Below are 20,828 nucleotides of genomic sequence, written 5' to 3' on the forward strand. Positions count from 1 at the left end.
TTCATCATATAAAAGAAAAGCTTTTACCAATCCCCAAAGGATCAGACACATTCCCTCCCAGGTTAATGAATGTTTCAGATCTTACCCAAATACATGCTACAGCCAATTCTTATAAATTAAACTAAAATTTATTACAAAAACAAGAGAGAGAGAGTATGGTTAAAAGATCAATATTCATACAGACATGAGTTCAGTCCATTGAGGTTGTAGTTGCAAAGAGTTTAAACTTCCCCTGATGAAGCTTAAGCAGATCTGAGATGATATAATCAGGACCCAAGGATCTTTTATACAATTTCATGTTTTTTTGACAAGTCGGAATCCCTCAGGGAGCAAAAGATAATTACCATGACTTTGAAGGAGGTCCATCACCAGTGCTTAGCTATATGAATTAACATAAGGCCATTTGCTTGTTCCTCCACCATTCACAGTACATGTCAAAGATAAATGAATAAGAAGATATCCTGGGTTTACAATTCATTTAAATGATATCAGAATACAGCATAGACCAGGACTGTTGATTACATTGTTGACCCTACTCATACATATGTAAATACACAAAACCACAGACATTATCTCCCCACATATCTTTTGGGGGTTATTTATTTTACAGGATGCTTAACTACGTTTCTAGCCATGCCGCACATAAGTTAACTTTGGTAAGTTTGATAACCACTGAAAGAGGTCCACTGCTGCTACTTTAAACACTGCTCAACGTTATAGAAATCTCAGCTTTAATGGGTTAAAAAAGCATGGATTTGTTGTGTAAGATGTTGGGATAGAAAAAAGCAATGGAAGTATCGCTGTGATTTGCCTCTCTACATTTATTTCTACATGTGTAAAATGCCCACTTGTTCAATCATACAGGTACCCTTGATAATTTTGTTACAGCTGGTTTGCAGTAGGATTAGATGCTCTTTGCATTAGGTTGTAGATGTAGATATGGTTTCTGTAGTGATGGGGCAGACTGCAGAGATCTATTGGCTGCTGGCTTTGTAAATTTCATTCAGTTTGGTCCAATAGCAGAAGGAGAGAGACTGGTACAGCCTGGACCTCTCTCCCTCTTCAATCTCTCTTTTTCTTGCAGATCAGTCTCTCTCTCCCTGTCTCTGCATAGGCAATCAGAGCTCTTACTGACAAACCCAACTCTCCCTCTTGCACTGATTTTGTAATGAATTTGCTTCCTGAATGTAGGTCGTTTACCACAGTAAGCGCCAGTTTCCTGCAAATCCAGCGTTATTGTTGCTTTTTTATTTTTATTTTTTTGTGGTCGTTGCATTCCTTTGGACAAGAAAATCGCGTTGGATTCCAAAAAACAGAAGGGAGCCTTGTTTGAATAATTCCTGTTGTCTGATATCCTGTCAGGATTCCGTGGAACAATTTGGCTGAGTAAAAAAGGACCTCCGTGCAGCTGCAGCTGTAGCACTGTTAAGGTAGGTATAGTAGATTTAAGGTTTGTGTGTTCATGTTCATTTTTGCGGGGGCTGCAGGGAGTTCTGAGGCAGAGTGTAGTCAGTTTGCTGCAGTCGTTTATGTTTTTACTTTCCCCATCATTTTTAAGGCTATACTTTTTCTGTCCTCTTCCCCATCATAGGCTATCTTCATGTCATCTGTGCAGCTACAGATCTAGAATTTGTCTTCCCCTGGACCATCATTTGTTTGGAGGCATTTTGGTGCAATCAGCTATTTGAAAAGGCTCTGGGGCTCTGTGTGAGATGTTTACAAAGTAGCTCTGCCTAACAGACCGATAAACAGAAGTATGTGTGTGTGTGTGTGTTTGGGGGGAATATCTGCAGTACAGGGCGAGAGAAAAAGCAAGGCTAGTTTCCTGCAAACGAGATCAGAGGCAGTGGAAGGAGCAGGACCTCCTGTGTGCATCTGTGGTGTGGAGGGAATTACAGAACCGGCACGTAGGGCGCGCTTGGCTTAACCTCGCGGTGTCCCCTTCCTTAAAAAAAAGCAAACCCCACAGCTTGGCTCTTCTTCTATGGAGCGATTCACCCTCTTTTCTTCTTCAGCGGCTGGGCTCGGGTAAAATGCCTGCTTTTGTGATGCATGGGTTGTCACACGTGATGGACTGGAGCCTGGCACTCGCGAGGAAGGGTGGCTGGCTGGCTGGGTAGGCAAAGGGAGAAGCGGCGATGCAAAAAAAAAACCCCCAAAACAATAACAGCAACAAAAAAAAGAAAAACCCGCGAGTGTAAAGAGAGAAATAAAGGGGGACAGAGGAAGCCTCCGGAGGGAGAAGGGGAAGGGGGATCGGCTTCTCTGCAAAGCTGGGGCTCGGGGGCTGGTGCGCGGCTAGGGGGAAGTGCTGGGGTTGTGTGAGGGGGTGACCCATGTGGAGCCTCTCCGCGCTCCTTGGCCCCGGGTTGCACCTTCCCCAGGGGAAACTGCTGCTGCCCCAAACTCTCTGTCAAACCTGCCGCCTCCCCGCTCTCCGGGTGGAAGTTAGGCTCCCCCTCCCCTCCCCGTCCCCCGCTGCCCAGCCCTGTGCCCACGTCCCCCGGGGCCGCCCTTGCCTGCCCACCCTTCCTGCACTGCAGGGCCCCATTTCCCTGTTTCCCCCCACCCATTGCCTCTGCAGGGTGCTGTGATTGATGATCTGTCCCTCCCGCAGCCATCAGCCGGGGGGCGCAGCGAGAGCAGCCGCGGAACTTCTACCTCCCCCTCCCTTCAGCCAGACCCTGCGCCAGGCTCCTTCCCCCGGGCCGCCCCCGCCCCGCGAACGCTGCTGGCGTGTGGGCTGGTAGGGGGGTGGGGGGAGGCTGAGCCTTGCTGAGGTCCCGGTTGCAAGAGGAGGATTTTCTGGAGGGGGCGGGTAGCAGAGCGATTCCCCTTCCCCTGCTCACTGCAGCCACTGTCTAGCCGTTCCTGCTGCAGACACGGTCCTTGCCCACCCCGAGACTCAATAGCCCCAAGCACACACCGCAGCGCACCCCTCCCCACATCTGGCCCTCCCCAGGTTACACCGCCTAGCCCTCATCTAGCTGATCCAGGTGATGGGGCTGCCTCAGGCAAACATCCCCAGCTTTCCCAGCTGCCCCGCACACGGCAACTCAGCTCCCTCTCCGGCAACCTGCCCCGCAAGCTGCAATGCCAGTAAGTTCCTTCCTCCTGGCCACGAGTCCCTTAGCCTTGACTGCCCAACGTCCCCCGTGCAACCTATCCCTCGGTCTGTGCTGCCTTTCTCTGCATCAACCTCACCCCAGCTCCCAGGTCCCAGCTAATTTGTCAGGTGTCCAACGCCTGCCTTGACTGCAGAGAGCTCAGTTTGCCCCGTGGGAGGGGTATAAGCCAGGGCAAGCATCCTGCAGCGGCCACTCTGTGCCTGGGTCCTTGGGACTTCTCCTGCCAGCTATTCCAGTCCAGACACAACAAGGGGACGGCCTAGAGGCTAACACCCACCTGAGGGTAACAGTGCCCTTGTTTTCAGCGGATTTGGCTCAGCTGGAAGAAACTGTATCTCCTTTTCCTTGTCCTGTCTCCAGCAGACGCTCTGACTGCTGCAGGTTTCACAAGTGGTTGTTTTACCCTTTTCCTCTTGCAGGAAAGATCTCCCCATCCTGCCCTCCCCCGGTGCTGGGATACATTGAGACAAGGCTACATTTGATTCATTGTTATAATTTATTATGATTATTTTATCATTTAGAGCCAGGACAATTATTTAGAGTGAGCAAGAGAGAGGAAAATAAAGAAACCCAAGAGATAAGTTAATCATCTGCGCTGTGGGCCTACCCTTTGTTTTCATAAAATAAACTAGTAATAATAGAACCCTTATCTATCCCTGAAACTAAACTAATTTTAATATTAAGTAAGGAAAAATAACTTTGTGGAAACAAGCAAGTGCTGTTCTTGCAAGAAAATTCCACAAGGTGGTAGTGTGTATACTTCCTAGTGACTTTTAATTTTATTTTTGAAATTTGGTCAATTGCTTGAAATGTTTTATTTCCATGGGTTCCACCTCTGTATCTTAAAAGCCCAACTGCATGTATGTTTTAAAACTACAAAATCATGTTGGATTTCAAATGGTTCAACATCCAGGAAGCATTTCCTACCTCTAGCTTCTCTCCTTTGCGTAGTCCTCAGAAGCAAGGGAACTGGTAAGGTTTTAAGGAAAAGTTTTAAAAAAGTGCAGAATCTGGATGTGTTTGAGACAAGCAACAGCAATTTCTGTCAAAGGATGGCTAATGGAATGAAATATGAAAGTCCCTATCTATATATTGTTAGATAGATTAAGTTTCCGGATTAAACTGTAACAGTCCCGTAATTCAATAAGGAGAGTCAGAGACTGATGTGGCTATTTAATCTATTACATTAATGCTTTATTTTAAACTTTTTGAGTCCATAGGCTTTATTGGGGTGTTGATGTTTACTATAACCACAATGATGTAAACAAATGTTCATCTTTGATACTTTGTATTTAAAAAGTAAGGAAACATTTATTGATTCCATAATCATGCTTCATAAATTTTTGGAGAAAAATATCCTTAAATCTAGGCTGTATTTTGATCCCAAATGATTAATAGTGTTAGGAGTATCTTCCTGTAAGTAGAGGAAAGGGATATATATATATCTCTATATATATCTATATATATATCAATCACACACACGCACTGGAGATTTCCGTTCAGCGTGTGTGTGTATATATATATAAATATATATATGTACACACACAGACACACACACACACATGTAGCATGGACTTCTCTGCAAACTGAAATCATCTCAGCTTGGTGGAAGGGTGGTAATCTACATCCCATGCAATACAAATTATATTTATTCATTATAAGACTTATTATTAATATAAGAAAATAACTTTTTGTGTTACCATAGAGCGTTGATAATTACATTAATCAATTGTAATTAAGTGGATAAAAAACTCAGGTTTACACAGATGGGCTAGTTTCATACTTAAAATTAATCTTTTTTTATTTATGAAAAATATATCTGCCACATCTGTTAATATTTTTACAGAATGGTCTATACATATTACTGCTTTCAAGAGGGTTGCTGTAATTCTTTTAAGTTATGCTGCTGGAGACAGGGTTGTATACTATTAGTCACAAACCTGTTCCAACTAATCATTAGATACTATGGATGTGAAAAGGTACTATGAATGTTATGACTTACGAATAGGTCATTTATGTAAGCAAAATCTTTTGATGGTATTAGAACAGTACATTTCATGACAAGATATATTTATGATAATTGAACCTTTAATTCTAACATACTGGTTCTTAGTAATTGAGAATTATTTTTCTTTTGTTTACAAGTCACGTTTATTTTTTTCTCTTCTGCGTGCATAGATAACACACAAATGCAACTACCGTCAGCGTGTTTGTATTTGGGCTATACTAGGTATCATAACTGAAACTGGTTTTGGCATCCAAAATATATTTCTTTGATCCTGTTGTTCATCTAGGGCTTGATCCAAAACCCATTGAAACCAGTGGGAATTTTTCCACTGATTTCAGTGGCCTTTAGATCAGGTGCATATAATTTATTTTGTTATCTGCATAGGATTTGTAACATTTCAGAATGCTAACATTTCTAATTGAGACTGATGATTTGCCTACTATTCTTTTAAATAGTAACATTACAACACAAAGTTAAATATTACAAAATGCTAGTACGTACACTATAAACACAGACATCTTCTAAGCCTCATGCTAAGTACATAGGATATTATTTTTCCTTCTTCAACAATGCAGAGTGATCAGTTGAGACAATTCTTGTTAGAAAATAAAATACTTCTCAATAGAACTTCTAAATAATGTAGGATAATTGTATATTGGATTGGATTAAAACAGGATAATTGATACAGTACATAATTTACCAAAAATTCTGCATGCATAGCTTCATTGTCACAGATGCTCCTTTCAGCCTGTTTAGTTAGACTAGTGAACTTGAACAGGCCCTTTGACTCAAAGGAATAGCAATAAAGGGTTTGTCAAAAATGGCTTTCTTAATATGCAAATTCCAGCTGAAGGTCATTACAAGTAAGTTAGAAAGGAAGGAAAGAGGCAGAAGGAAGAGCTGCTTGATAGAAACTGTAAATTAAAAAAAAATCGTTTGGAAACAGTGCTTTGTTTAACATGAAAAAGTAACTGAACACTGCATAAAGGTGTGTACTTCTGCTTTTGACAGGTTCTCAATATGGCCTCCTCTTGGCTTTTCAAAGAAGCATGCTGTTCTTTGACAGCTGAATCACACAATGTAAGGAACAGATCCACCTGGGTGGGACAGGGAAAGCACCACTCTGTAAACAGCATAGGATTTAGTCATTCTGCTTTTTGAAGACTTGTCACAAAGCACAAATATTCAAAATCTCTTTTGTGTGACCAAAATTCATTACAAATGCACACCGGACTTTGAATCTAAAAAGAGGAAAACCTAATAAAACCAAAATATAAACATGAAGCTGGCAATGAGCCACTCAGATCATCAGGAATCTCATTTTAAAGTGCAGCTATTCTCTGTCACAGTTCAGTTCAGGTGTGCTCAAGCAATGTTTGTAAAGCATTTATGCTCCAAGCCATTTTGATCCCTACATCTGACAGGGTTATGTACTCAACTCTATCACCTTTTAATAGTTCTATTGTGTTTGGGTTAGTAGTCCCCAGATCTGAATTTCAAGAAAAAAAATGCTTGCTGGTTGAGAAGAAAAAAAGGTTTTATTGGCACTGTTCCTCAAAATGATAGAAGTGGTAAGTAATTAATGTCCATTTTCCATAACCTGAAGATGGAGTAGGGGAAAGAAAACTTAAAATATATAGGGGAAAAATGAGTACAGTTCATAGGAAATAAATATCATTTTGAAGGGGGTAGTAATAAAAAAGTGAGGTCAGATCTCCTGGATTATAAATAAATGAACTTAGGGTGTGCGTGTGTGTGTGGGGGAACGTTTCTGTGTTGTTAGATTTAAAAGGAAGTTTATATCAAACAATATTATTTAGTGACTTATTACCATAGCATGCTTGATGATCTGAACATTAATAGCCTCTCCAGAAGATGTTGCTTTTCCCAGTTACATCTGTATAAGACCAATAGCATGGCTTATTCAAATGGAATATATGTGTTCACATAATGAAATGAAACCTAGCGAGAAATGTTCAGATGCACACTACTGTACTCTGTCTAAAAATGAGTTGTAATAATTGAGATCACTTTGTACAGCTCTTACATTCTGCTGTGTTCTGCTCACACACCACCCTGAGTTTTAGGACATGTTTTAGCAAATGTATTCAACCAAACATAGCTTCAGTAAGTAAAAGGGTAAGAATTTCCATGCTCATCTCTCCATTGTCACTTTATGTGCACACTGAGATTTGCAGCTTGGGGTTAGTGAACCTTTTAAAAGAAAATTAATGGAACTCTTATTAGAAAAAATATTACAGAAGCTATTATACTACACTGGTTAATTCACTCTGCAAACTTGGAGGGGGGGAAGTGGGGGAAAGAACCCATGTGCCCTAGCATTATTAAAATGACTTTCTTAAAAGGTATCAATTTTTTTGTGACTAGAATGGAACTATTTTGGGGATTTTGGTTAGAATGTATTGGAAAGTGATAGAAATATTAGGCAGAATATAGTAATTTTTATAACAACACGATGAAGAGGGGCATATAGTAAAAAATTACTGTTTTTTGGAAATGAACTGATGCCTGGTTATGTCTAATTATGAAATTATTAATCTGACAAATGTTATTCTTCCTTACATAGTGTGATGTAACTCATCTTTTATTTACTACTCTTTATAACAACTTTTAAATTCTTTAAATTAGTTTTATTTATAATGAAAAAGTACTTTAGTATTAATTATAAAATCAATGAAACAAGCATTTGAGTTCTTTATTAATTAAAATCAATGGTATAGCAAGTACTTAACATTTGAGAGATGATTGTATTATCATAAATTGGTGGCTGTGTAGCTTTCTCTAAGAGTTTCATTCAGATTTGCATTTGTTGGATATGAATGTGCAATAAGAAAAGTATGTAACTTCTTGTTCCTCCAGCAATAGTGACTCTTTTTACCTTTTTGGTACAAATGGATACGGCTCTTCAATCCCAAACCCAAAGAATATACAAAGCCAGTAAATCAATCAAAAAAAGCCTTCCTGTCTCATGATTATAGATTTTGTGTAGGCCATCTAATATTTAAGCATTTTAAAATCACTCATCCCCATTGTATCTGAGTGCTAAATCAGGGGCAGGCATAAAGTGAGCATGAAGTCAGCAGGTTTGCTCAAATCATATATAGACCTTGCTCTAATGCTATTCTAGTCAATGGCCTTGCCAAATCAGGAGCTGCCAGCCATGCTGATTGTTGCCATCACGTGGCAGTTTTGTGATATAGGTGCCACACAAGGAACTGGGTTAACATCACCAAACTCACTTGCACTATTGCTTGAAGTTATATTTGGGGCCTTTGAAAATGAGAAAAGCCAATCAGGCATTGCCCTATCTTTCTATATACCATAGCTGGAAATACCTGATAAGTACTAAAGCATGAGTTAAATGTCCCTGAACCAATTTTTCACTAATTTTAACTCCTTTGTTCCAAAAATGAACACTTGTTAATAACTGTACAATACATTAAGTTCTTCAAGACAGAGACTGCTGATGTGTCTATTGCTCAGTGCCACACACTTACTGATGATTTACAATATAATAATGATTGATACCCTAAATAAATTTGCTACCATAAAATACAAAAGTCCTGTTTTAGAGATGCTAAAATATTATATAACTTAGAGGAAAAACTGATAGCTACATTGTCAAATAAACAAATTGGAATGGACACATATGTTGCTGGTTTATTTTTTATATCATTTGATACAGATATGTAGACCAATTTTTTTGTTTTCAGATAATGGTGAAACTTGCAAAGGAAAACTTGCAGATTCATTTATTTAGGAGGAGTAAAACTTATTGGCTTCAGGGCACAGTTTGTAGAGGGCAGGTGTATTCTCCATTACACTTTGGTTTTACTCGGAAATTACAGATATTGTAGTAGTTGTACATTTGAGAATTCTTTTTCTGGGAAAAATGAGTAAATATCCATCTTTACCTCCAGTGCCTTTATTTAAATTCTTTACAAATCTATAGCCTTGTCTGTATACCTCTTTAGGGCTTAAGCATTTTTTTTTTTAAGCACCGTGGGAATAAATACAAAATGTTGCCAGGTAGCTGCATTTTACAGAGGGATAAAATTTCCTTCAGATTCTGTCATTTGATTGTGCCTTTGTCAATTTGGCTGTGGGAAGGTTTCCAGACCCACATTTCCAGTAAGCACAGCCAATATTTCATTCTTATATATGGCCATATATGGGTGCCAGCAATGTCTCTATCCAACTAATGCACAACAAACTCCCTATTTTTTTCTTTACTGGATGTAGCATAGGCCATCAGCATGATTAAGATTAGCATTATGGGGCTGATCCAAAGCCTGGTGAAGTCAATGGAAAGACTCCTGGAAAATACAGTGGACACTAAGTCAGGCCCTATATAAGGAATGTGCAATATTTGAGTGAAATATACAGGGTCCCATTTAGAGGGACTTTTTGGCTGGATTTTAATCTGTGCTCATTAAAATGCTTCCAAATCCATCTTTTTAAACAGCAGAAATCTTTTGTTCTCTTGAAAAGCTCATTTATGCAAAATCAATCCCTCTTTTTTGAAAGCTATTATAAATGAACAGGACGTGAAGGTGTAGGGAGCCATAAATTCCCCTAGCCTGCAGAATACTGATGGTTCAAAAGCTTAGGACCATATATTATCCTCTATCTATGTTCAAGGATTTTGTTATTTGTTGCTCTAGTATGAATAATAAACATTTGTTCAGCAAGCACCAGAGCTTTGCATGATATCTTACTGAGATTTGTTAAAACAAAACAAAACCTGTGTGTACCCTGGAGACCCAAACCATTGGTAACTGAATTGGTGATAACTGAATTGGTACCTGAACCACTGATGCAGTGCTCACACTAGCTGTGGTTTTGTAGGGACAGTTGTGCCCCCCATTCATACCAGTGCTGCTCCACAATGTTGCACTGCGCTCTGGGTACCCAGTTCCAGAGTGCCTGCCTATTGGAGCAGTAGGTTGAGGGAAATTTTGAAAAACTTTCTAGAAGCCCAAATAAATTGTTGCAGAAGAGGTGAAGCCCCCATAGGAATCTGGCAATATCTGCCATATCCACTTTTATTTTTATCATAATAAAGAACAGAGAGTCTGATCTCACTCCTTGCTTAACATAGTTTCTGCTCAGCTTCTGGGAATTGAGATATCTCAGGCATCTGCAGTAAGGGCATAGTGTCAGGATTCTTGAAGAGCCAGAGTATAACCAGCAGTTAGTGGATTTATTTGTTGTTTCTCTCACCCAACATCTTCAGTAAATGGCTCTGTGTAGTAGTTCAAGATCATGCTAACCAGGTTGCGTGCCTCCTGTAAATCAGGTATATAACCACTGAGTGGTAGGACAGAGTTGTGCTCCAGGCCTGGGATGGGCAAGAGCAGCTCATTATTAATGTAATGATTATAATGTGTGCCTGTTGCAATTTGTGTCATGTATGTGAAAACAATGTTGAGGTCTCAATACAAGGTGGAGTGAGGCGGCAGTAGGACTTGTGGCAAATTATGCACAGCTGGACAGACAAGCTGTGGCACTGGAGGCTGTAAATTATATTAACACAGCCTGCAGTAGGTCTGCTGCCCAAATTAGAAATGCTCAGTGCACAGAGTTCCTAAGAGCAGGTGGAGAATTGGGGGATGGATGATGCAGATCACTGATTCTGACAGAGCAAATATTAGCGATTAGCATCACTGAAAACTAGTGTCAATCTGGGGGTAGCTCATTTGGTAGATAAACACTTATTTTTATGATCATTGTGGTGATGATAATTTGTAACGCAAGGGAGTTATAGTGGACAGCATTGTGAATATATTAATGCAATGTTAATAATTAACAATTGTTATAAAATACTTTTGATTGCTTTATTGGTGGTTAAGACTTTCTGGCAGTTCTTATGCTTCTTCCCCACAGTCTATATGTGTGTTGTATGATTTAGATTAAGACATTGAAAGAGAAAATAATTATGTTTGTTCATATAGAAATCTAGCATATTTGATGTAATATTTACACAAATTTTATTTTGACAAGTTATCTATTAGAGACACAATCATGCAGGCCAACTGGCTTGTATAAGTAAGGTAACAGAGTAAATTAGAAGGAAAGTAAGATTTGTATAGTGCAGGAACGTAAAACTGATGTTTTGCACATAAAAAATTAATCTCCTTGGTTCTAAGTGCAGGGGTAGAACATTGTTGGAATGCAGAAGAAGGAGCTAGAAAGATAGTGCATGCCAACATGTGCCATTATCTTGCATCCACATTATTTTGGCTTGCTGGTGCAGGCATAAGTGAAAGGGCCTATTGCTGGGCCATCTGTGCCATCTTCATTTGCACTCTGTGTCATCCTAAATCATTCCCTTTAGAATTGTTGGATGTGAAGTCTCATTTCCCTGTTCTTCTGAAATAGACCCATCTAAAGGAATTGTAATCCTGCATAAATCTATCTTGTCTTTAAAAATAGTCTTGGTTTTCTTCTCTAGAAACCAAACATTTGATCAGAATCCTATTGTATTTCCCTCTGCATGTCCCAAACAATATTCTCTGTTTTCTTTTCCTTGCCTCGTTAGACAGCTATTTCACCATCCTTGACCCCATGAGCCCCCCTGCTTGCTTTGGGTGTTACTAGGTGTAATACTGATCACCATCATGAAACTTCAGAATTAAAGGGTTAAAAGCCATAGCAGTGACTAATTCATCTCTTGGAATATTAAAGAACATCATAAAAGTATAAATTTCTGTTTTGTTTGGAATTCCAGTGCCTTTTTGCAAGGCACTTCCATTTTGCAACTAGAAAGGGTAAGGGTATAGCATTAGACTTTCTTCACAAATATAAAGAAAGTGTACAGAGCTTGCGGGGGGAATGGGCAGGGAAGTGGGATGATAGAAGAGAAAATTAGGTCTATAATTAATTGCGTGTTTGCCTGATTTCAATACTTGCATTTGATGGTTAGCCAGAGACTGTACAGGATATATACTAATTCCTCTATCAATAAATGTGGTAATTATCCATCAGATTGCTCTTAATTTTCCTCAGAATGATTTTTAGTGCATAGAATAGAAAAGCAGCTAGATAAGAACAAGTTATTAAATAGGTGTTCCGATGTGGTGTAAGGTCTGACAGATACATATAACATAAATATTTGGTCCAGTGTATCCTATGTCAGTATCCTTTTTTCACATTTGTTGCATTGTGGCTTCTGTTCGTACACTGGATATCTACCATTAAACTATGTTGAACACTTCACCACTTGCAGGAAACAGGGAACCATGCATCCAGCCATGGAGATGGTTTGGTAAGGGAATGCTGACCTTTTTAGAGTTTGGGAGAATAAACCTAGTGGTCCCATGCAGAAGCAGATGTTTGGGAGGAGGAATGGTGAAGCTGAAGGAGAGGGGATAGTCTATCCTCATGCATCCATGCCCACCAGTTTCACAGCAATAATGGTGGTGTTCATTACAACCTGGAAAATGTTTCTTCCAGCTCTAAAGTCTGCAAACTCAAACCCGATTAGTACATATATAAAATTGGAGTTGAGGGCCTATATATTTCAATTCTTCCTTCCTGATTTGACATGCTGCTCTGTCAGGTTCTTTGGATTCTCTGAAGCAGTTCTGGGATCTCAGGAAGCTCTCTGGCATCTCCTGTTCTGGCTCCTCATCTGTAATGTCCAGCCAGGCCATGGAGCTGGCATTTTCCTCCTGTTACTAACATCACTTCAAGCTGTGATGTGATTGCCTGTTCACTTGTTAGGGACTCTGACCAGGTGGTGTATTCCAGACTTGTTAAGGGGCCCAGTAGGATGGTAGTGCACCAAATTTCTCAAGTGGAAACAAAGTCAAGGGGAGAAAAGTGATCAGAGCATGGGTAGAATCTCCATCCTTAGAGGTTTTTAAGCCCTGTCTGGGATGATTTAGTTGGTGTTGGCCCTGCTTTGAGCAGGGTCTTGGACTAGATGACCTCCTGAAGTCTCTTCCAGCCCTAATCTTTTATGATTCCATGGGGATGTGGTAGGAAGTGGCAGGCAATAGGGTGTAATTATGGGCAAAGCCTCAAGTAAGTACAAGGATCTTGAATGGAAAGACATAGGGAGCCTAAGAAAGGACTGGAAACAGGGTGTGGTGTGAAAGGCAGTGGTGAAGGAAGATTATCTTAGCAACTGAATGTTGAATTTTGGTGGGAGATGAATCAGAAGAGGATGTTACAGTAGCTAAGATGAGATAGCAACATGAGTTTTGGTAATGGTAATTTCACACACAAATCAGTGGAAGCACATGACTCTTAATGCCATCATAACTCCACTGAATCTTTAGAGACCGAGTATTAGGTGCATGGTAGGTTTTATTCCTTTGAAACCATAGAGGCTATTTTCCTTCTGAACAGTGATTTAGTGCCTTTTTTTTCTTCTCAGCTAAAGCTCCTATTTAAAAAAGATCACAGAATTCCCTCACAAGTATTTCCTCTTTTATAATGAAGCAACATCCAAAAGTTTCATCACTGAAGATGTTTCTGTTTGGAAATGTTTTTCCTTGTAACTATTTTTTTCCCCTTAAAAGTATAATAAATCACCTTTTGTGTTCTTTTGTTTCAGTTATTTGAAATCAGACAAAATGAGCTGTAGAACAAAACAACTGAGGGAAATGGGAAATATATGTAGCGTATGTTCTGAGGAAATTTGCTTTTATTATGTAAGAGCAGGTTTATTAAAACTATGTGGGTTTTGATGGTTCTGCCATTGTTACAGAAAAATGAGAAAATAAAACCTAGAGTAAACTAAATGTACCTTGAGCCCACTCATACACCACTCATAGCTGTTAATTCAATAGCTAATGAGGACTTCATGCAGGGGTTGCTTCGTCATAGCTCTCAAACAAGCCTTATGCGTTATTTCACATTTAGGAGCCTACTTTTTTTTTCTATTACTTTTCTAAACAATGTAGAATTGATGCACATCCTCCAAACCAAAAGTATCTGCTTTAAAACACAGGAGATTGGTTTTGTGAGTGGAGGTAGGGGTGCTGGGACAATGTTTATGGTATGTCCCTCTGCCCGCGCCGCTTCCAGCAGCTCCCATTGGCCTGGAGCAGCGAACCGCAGCTTCTGGGAGCTGTGATTGGTTGAACCTGCGGATGCAGCAGGTAAACACACTGGTCTGGCCCGCCAGGGGCTTTCCCTGCACAAGTGGCAGAACAAGTTTGGGAACTACTGCCTTAATAAATGAATTTGCCCTATACATATGATTGCACATAATGTAAACTATACATCATTTTCCAAACAGCTGTGGCACTCTACATGTAAAGTTGTATATTTAAAAGATAATGGGCCTGACTCAGATTGCACTAGCACTAGTTTTACAACAGTAGGAATCCAATGGAGTTACATCTGATATGTGTAATGTATATAGGGCTAAGAAAGAACATTTAGGCCCTATAAATCTCCCTCTAGCTATTTGTGGTCTTCCTTTGTAATGAGTAAGTCACAATGTAATATGTTCTTTTGTCAGATGTAAACCTCTTCTGTTTTTAGCTAAGGAAAATGTCTTGTAGTCTATGCATTAAAATTGCTTACTAACCAGATGTTTGTCCCAGTGCGAGTGAAATGGTCTCTTACAAATTCCTGTAACTGCATTAACCTTCTTGACAGAGTGATTCTAGGAAGTTAAGGCAAAGATACAAGTAAATAGCAAGAAGGGGTGGAAATCTGATTCTTGAAGCATGAGACCCATTTTAATGCAGATCATGGTGAAACAGGCTTAGAATTTGGCAATAAAACAAATCAAATTAGTTTTCCAAGGTATACATTCTCTTTAAACTTATTTTCTTCATGGCTAATCTTTATTAAATAGTAGTATTTTTTCTTCTGTTTATAACTTTCTCCATTTTAAATTCTTATTCTAAATCAGGGATCAGCAACCTTGGGCCCACAGACTGCCAGGATAAGCACCTTGGTGGACTGGGCCGGTTTGTTTACCTCCTGCATCCGCAGGTTCGGCCGATCGTGGCTTCCAGTGGCTGCGGTTCACCGCTCCAGGCCAATGGGGGCTGCGGGAAGTGGCGTCCAGCACATCTCTCAGCCCGCGCCTCTTCCCACAGCCCCCATTGGTCTGGGACGGTGAACTGCAGCTGGTCGGAGCCGCGATCGGGCGAACCTGCAGACGCGGCAGGTAAACAAACTGGCCCGGCCCGCTAGGGTGCTTACCCCGGTGGGCTGCGTGCCAAAGGTTCCCGATCCCTGTTCTAAATTATATAAAATCCTAAGGTCAGCTAATTTCCAGTATATATTGACATTTCATTTTTATCTGGGCAGGAGTTTCATGTGTAGGTGGACAAAAAAAACATTTGAATAGGGAAAAAATTCCCACAACCTATTTTATTGCCTTTTACTGATCTGTTTTTCTGCTCGGACACGCATCAGGATTATTTATAGTACATACTGTTTGTAAATAAATGAGCACTGAATTATAGGAAAGAAATCCCAACAACTATACTCAAGAGTATTTTTCTATTAAAGAATAACTAAAATCCGTGTTTGGCTGAAATATAATTCTATTTGAAGAAGAGTGTTTTGTCTTCATTAGTGTGCAGTATGAATGTTTGCAAACATCCATAAAAATAAATACAGAAATTGAATGGTAAGGGTTGAAAGTTAAATGGATGTATCCAAGCCCTTGATTGATTTAGAGAGCCCTTAGTTGAATGACTTTTTAAAAATCATCATTTATTACATTTATTCTTGGTTGTGTTCAGCTTGGGAGGGGGAATAAACTTTTTTAGATGTTTTTCTCTTACCTAAATTGAAAGCTGTTATAACACATAGCAGCACCAGGGATTGCAAGTTTTGTCATAATGTGGACCATGTTTTAATACAGAAATTATCTTAAAGATCACCTCCCATCACATTCATTACACATCTTAGGCCAGATTTTTCCAGTGCTCTGCACCTTCAGTTAGGAACTAGTTTTCAAAAGAGCTCGGCTTCCAATTAGGCACCTTTCATGCCTGCTCCAGTCCCTTTACATTGGTTAAGAGGCTAAGTGCATGGTAAAGGAGTCCCTGTTCTTTGAGGGGCTCAGTCACTGCTGAAAATAGCCATAAGGCTGTCTTCCAAGGATCCCCCACTTAAGGCCTGCTATAGGAGGAATCCTAGAGGTAGAACTGGGAGCAATAGGGCCTGTTGGGGTGTAGGACACAGCATATAGTGCTGCGACTATTCCCAGTCATGCTGTGGCCCATATAGCAGCTCCAAGAAGTTGTTCTAATGTAGACAGGCCCCAGGATTGTCTGAGTTGTGCCAGAGGCTGCTCCAGCTCTTGGAGCTGTCCAGGATAAGGAAGGCTCTAAAGCCATCTTGAAGCCACTTTAATTCCTTTGCCCTGCCTCCAAGCCATGCTGCAGCTCCTTTAGACACGTCACAGATTTTCACTCTAGGTCTTCAGAAGTGCTCAGTACCCCGCAGTTCTCATTGGGTCATTTATCACCTAGATTTTGACTTCTGAAAATCTGGCCAGTTATTGTGGTGTCTAAAAGGAACTAGGATGTTTTGGAGATCACAACCAGCGCGATTTCCACAGGCCTGGTTTAAGAACTTTTATTGGGCCTTGGCTTCCCCATAGAAAGGAAAATATTGAGTAAGAATTCAGGGAAGAATGGCCCTAAGTCTTCTTGTATAGCATCCTTCATTTTTCCTTTAACAAAAGAATTGATGTAGAATATTAATTTTAGAATATGCATAGATCCCACTATTTCTACTTATTAGCTTATGATATTGAGCTCTAACACAGTATGCAAGAATACTGGAAAACCCACTTTTATTATGTAAAAAAAGCAACTGTGTGATAGCTTTGGGGACAAAAGTTAAATTTAACTTCCCTCACAGTCTGCTGTACTAATACAGCCAGAACCAATAAGGTCTGCAAGCTTGTTTATATTACAAACAACAACAACAACAACAGAATACAAGGTCTTCTCTTTAATTTTGTGTTCCACCTCACCCTTCCCTTAGAGTTTTATGACATAGTTTTTAGTTTTTTCTGTGTCTGCCAAATGATGTATGCTTAAATAATCTCTACACTGTATATTTAAGTGTACTTCTGACTTTTGCCAATCAGTGCAAAAGTACCCGATACCCACAGATGCCTCAGGGTGTCCACAAAGTATCAAATGTATCCACAGCCACTAATGCCCCATAAAGTCACTGCTCTCATATCTTTGTACTGTTCCCAGAGATACTAAATTGAGGAGGCTATACTTTGAGGAATGATGTTGTGGGATCAGATGGTTAGATTTATTAGAGTTGTTACTAGTGCGGAGTACTGAACTGCCTTTGAAGTTCTTGGGTTTTGGATTGACGGGAAACAACATGGTAGCATCCGCAACTATTCTTGATTATACTATAGGCAACAAAATATTTGATCTTTCTAGATACATCCAAGCACTTAAAGGTTGAGAAGTACTGGTATTTCATCAAAACGATGACCCTAGGTTCAGCTTAAATTTCTAGAAAAACTACCTATTAAAGTCATGTAAAATTGTTCCCTAGTGATCTATGTTGTGGTTGCCAGACGTGAATGAAAGTAATCATTTTAGAATTGTCTCCTGTCTGGTGGTCAAACTGGATCATGTGCCCATTTCAGTTTTTCCAAGTGAATGCTTCTACTGACCTCAGGAACTTGAGAAATCATAACTGTGGATTTCAACAGTTCTGCCATTGGGACAGAAAAATAAGAAAATCCAGACTGTAAAATATGTTTATCTTTATCGCATTCATATGCCCTACCCATGTAGGTTTAGTTGGTTTAATAGGTGGTGAAAGATACTTGCAGAACTTCTATGCCATTGCCCATGTGAAACATGCACTATTCCAATAGTTCCAAAGTAACAAGACTTAAGAGAAGGTGCCTGTATTTAATAACACTTGTCTCTTAACTCTTGAGAGTGCTATGCAAAATGAAATGTTAACTCACAGAGGATCAAGGAGAGTGCCCAGAGAGCTGATCATATGCTCAACCTTGGTTCTCGGTTTTTTATAGGTACTTTGGATGTTCAAGTCACTCTTATGTGGCCTTTCATACATTTTCATGCTGTGGATCTTCTGCACTTGTGTCAATGGAGCTGATCATGGTGTCAAAGACTAATTGTTTATGGATTTCTGTGATTTCCCTTCTGGTGAAGTAGTGTATCTGATTTTCCTTTCCAGCCAAGTGTCAGCAGCTCAATGACAGCTATTATCCTCTGTTAGTGCCCTGGACATCCTATTCTTGCCTGGTACCTCAGAATTTTTTGGCCCCAGAAGTCATTGTAATTCACCACTGTGACTCCAACAAGTCTCTTGGACTTTCAGTAGCTTGGTTACAGCTTAGGAAAGAGAAACTGTGGAGCTAACACTGGATCATCATCTTCCACAGGATTTTGTGTATATATAATGAAAATTTTCACCAAGGATGTCACAAATATTATTTGCCCTCATCTGTGGACACAGGTCACAAATATTATTTGTCCTCATCTGTGGACACAGTGAGGTACTATTCAGGTGAACTCTTTTTTGTAGTGTGCCTTTTCCTCCATACATTTTGCTTTGTTTCTACAGAGGATATCCACGGTCTTCTTTATTATTGTACGCATTCACTGCCTGCAGTTTTCACACTTGCCCATATTAGTTGCTTAAAGCAAGAGCCACAGCTGTGGCGACATTATTGATAGGCATTATCAGCTTCTCTCAGTTGCAGAACGGTACTGACCATCTTTAAACATGAAGAGGTCTGTCCCCTTCTCAGCAAGACAATTCTGATGCTTGCCAATTACTGTCTCTCTCAAATTTCCCTTTTTCAGGAAAGTGACTGAATGGGTGGCTGGTATTCCATTTCCGGGAGAGCTGGACACTATTGACATCCTTGGTTCTGGCCTGAATTTGGGATTAAGATTATATTCGTCAGGATCATGAATGATCAGGCCAATTTGGACTTGTTGGACCTCTCAGCGGCTTTTGGTACAATTGATGGCAGGTTGTTATTTGGTGACCAAAGGACATTACTGATCTGTCTGGAACTGTCCTGCAGAAGTTCTAATCATTCCCAGAAGTCAGGAGTCAGTTGTTGATGATAGACATATCTCATCAAGGGATATAGAGTATGAAAGTCCTCAAGTAAATAGCACACCTCGTACATTGGTCACCAAATGTATGATTTTTTGCAAGAACATTTCTTGGCATGGGGTGGAGTATCATCAGGGTTGGCTTCCTATGACTATTCTATGTAGTCCATACACAGCAGCTCTCTGTTTGTGAGCTTTTTGTTCTGAGTATTCATAATGTGGAAGGGGTGGGAAACTTGTCATTGTGGTCAGGATGGCTTCCATCTGAGGTTGCTGTAATGTGTATGTTCTACTGCCACTCTGGCAGCTATGCCTGAGGGTTGAGGGATCAAACTCCACATCTGTTATCTGATTGCTGTATGTGCCAAATGAAAGACAAACATTAGAGTAGATTTAGCCACCTAATGGAAGCCTGTTGACTGAAATCACTGTGTATATCCTACACAATTACCCCAACTGAGACACTAATAAAAGTCCTCATGATTCACTCGACTCATTTGAGAGAGTTACTGATAACTGGATCTTCTTTCAGGACAATCCAGGCTGCAAAGTTTTTTCAGAAAAAAAGTATACTTTTTCCATTTGTAAACGCAAAGATGGTTTGAAATATGTTACTAATTCAAGCTTTCAAAAGGAAATAATCATTTTTGGCTTCAGGATTATCACAGAAACTCTCTTAACCCATTTTTTAAAGTTATGATTGAATAAAAACAAGGGGCTATAGTGAAAACCTGTATGGATACCTTTATTTATATATGTGTGTTAGCACAAATGATGTCATTATGGAAATCTGACTGTTTTGATAATTTTCATTCCATTTTACTTTAGAAAAATAATACCACTCACGAAAAATGGCCAAACTGATGGTCTTTCCTCTAGACTAGTCTTCTGTCCCTCACAGAAGACAGAACAGTACTGCCACCCAATAAATAAATGAATTTCCTTTCCTGGCCCAGATGCCCTTTACTACATCGCCTCAGAAATTAGAATAGTTGCTATGTAGTGAAAATATTTCTCTTTTACAGGTTGTCAGCCTATTTGTCTGGTTGGTCATAAAATTAAGAAAAAAGTATGGGAAAGAGAGACTACTTTTGCCCTAAATTAATATTTTATTTTTGTGTATCATTTTAGAGGGGTGATTTTGACTGTGTAAATAATTGTATGTCAGAGTTAATCTTGTTTTTTTTTAATTTAATTTGTGTTTTTGAAGTTCTATTGATTTAAAATTTATATTTATTTTATTATTAACAATGGCCTTTAGCTAAGATGGTATATTAATAAACTTACTTCACTCACAGAACAGGTAAAATAAGTGTGGTGACAATGTGTACGGTTCTCTATATCTTGTATATTAGAGCTGGACAACATTTCTCAGATGAAAAGTTCTTTTTTCTTATTTTTTTAGAGTCCGCTTTTGAAAATGTTTTTTTTTAAAAATTGTTGACTGCCAAAACTTGTTGCCTTTTGCAAAGAAAAAAAGTGGCTTCTTGATATTTGAAGTGGATATTGAAATTTGCTAAAAGCAACCATTTGATAATCTATTATTTTATTTCTGTGTATGAGGACCTTTTTTGGAAAAAAATAATGAAAAAATTTGAAAATGAATTTGAA

At 39.5% G+C, this 20,828-nt stretch overlaps 1 protein-coding gene across 3 annotated transcripts in view; it reads left to right on the forward strand.

The window, feature by feature from the left end:
* Positions 1-213: 213 nt before the first annotated feature.
* NLGN4X (neuroligin 4 X-linked) overlaps positions 214-20,828 on the forward strand; it is a 284,777-nt gene continuing 264,162 nt past the window's right edge. For all 3 annotated transcript variants that reach the window (XM_050963584.1, XM_050963574.1, XM_050963594.1), the window contains exon 1: positions 214-1,430. The gene's annotated coding sequence lies outside the window, so the exon portion shown is untranslated. The remainder of the gene's footprint in view (positions 1,431-20,828) is intronic.

This window comes from Gopherus flavomarginatus, chromosome 1 (assembly GCF_025201925.1).
Source record: "Gopherus flavomarginatus isolate rGopFla2 chromosome 1, rGopFla2.mat.asm, whole genome shotgun sequence".
NCBI classification, from domain to species: Eukaryota; Metazoa; Chordata; order Testudines; family Testudinidae; genus Gopherus; species Gopherus flavomarginatus.